Source organism: Myotis davidii, unplaced genomic scaffold (genome assembly GCF_000327345.1).
Source record: "Myotis davidii unplaced genomic scaffold, ASM32734v1 scaffold197, whole genome shotgun sequence".
In the NCBI taxonomy this organism is placed as follows: domain Eukaryota; kingdom Metazoa; phylum Chordata; class Mammalia; order Chiroptera; family Vespertilionidae; genus Myotis; species Myotis davidii.
Genome location: NW_006291549.1, coordinates 3,164,977 through 3,166,177, shown reverse-complemented (window position 1 = coordinate 3,166,177; position 1,201 = coordinate 3,164,977).

Here is a 1,201-nt window from a genome sequence, read left to right as displayed (position 1 = left end):
GATTCTAGTGTTCGGTTCCTCTATTTCAGCTGGGTTCAGGGTCGCAAAGGTGTGCGCGTGCGGTCGTTTGGGAGAGTGCTGCCACCTCGCGGCCAGCCCACCCTGCGCCGTGAGGCGGGGCTGGAAGAGCGCGGTGTTCTGGGTGGGCTTAGGCCGAGAGGGAGGCCGGTGTTGCCGCGGGGGGAGGAGCTCCCGGCCCGGTCAGGCCTCCCCGGAGTCCCCGGTTTACTGAGGACCAGGGCGGGGCCAGCGACTACCGCACCGACGCGGAAAGTGAGCCTTCGAGAAGTGAAGTGACGGCCCAGGGCTCCCACGCCGCACCGGGCGACATCCCGACTCCCACTTGGTGCCTTTTCCACTCGGAAGTTCCTTCCTCACACCTGCCTATCGGGTCAGCTCAGACTTTAGCGTTTACAGCCAGCAGCCCAGAGCTCGAGGAAACTAATACGGAACCTGAGCATTAGCTCAGGCCTCACAATGACCCTGTGAATAAATAACCCGATTTCCAGTGAGTAAATCAAGCTTAGAAGGGGTTAAGTAACATTGGCAAGTTATACACCTATTAAGTGATGAAATGCAATTTTACTTAACAAATATAAATAATATCTTTAAGGTGCACAATATGATTTGATAATATACAGCGAAATGATTACGACAGTCAAGCTAATGAACATACCTTTGTGGTGAGAGTATCTGAAATCCACTCGTAGAAAATTTCCAGTATGCAACACAGTATTAACTACAGTCATCATGCTTTAGGTGAGCTCTCCATCCTACATCGTGCAACCCCCATTTTCCCCACCTCCCTTCCCCCGTTAACCAGCCTGCTCTCTGCTACTATATATATAAGATTCTGCCTTAAGTGAGGCCATGCAAGCTTTTTTTCCTTGCTGTGTCTGGTTTATTTCACTGAGCATAGTGGCCTCCAGTTTAATCCATGTTATTGCAAATGGCAGGATCTTCTTTTATTTAATCCCCCTTACCCCCACCCTCCCCTACCTTCCCTTAAAGGCTGAATAATATTAATATTGCATTTATTCATATAAAGCATCATTTCTCTTTTAATGTAAAAAGCTTACTTTCTGTTTAAAAGTTAATACACTTGCAGTTTAAGTCACCTAGAATATTCTTTAATACCATATTCTAAAAATAGATCAGATATTAACAAAGATTTTAGCTAAAATATATTAAGCAGAATTCC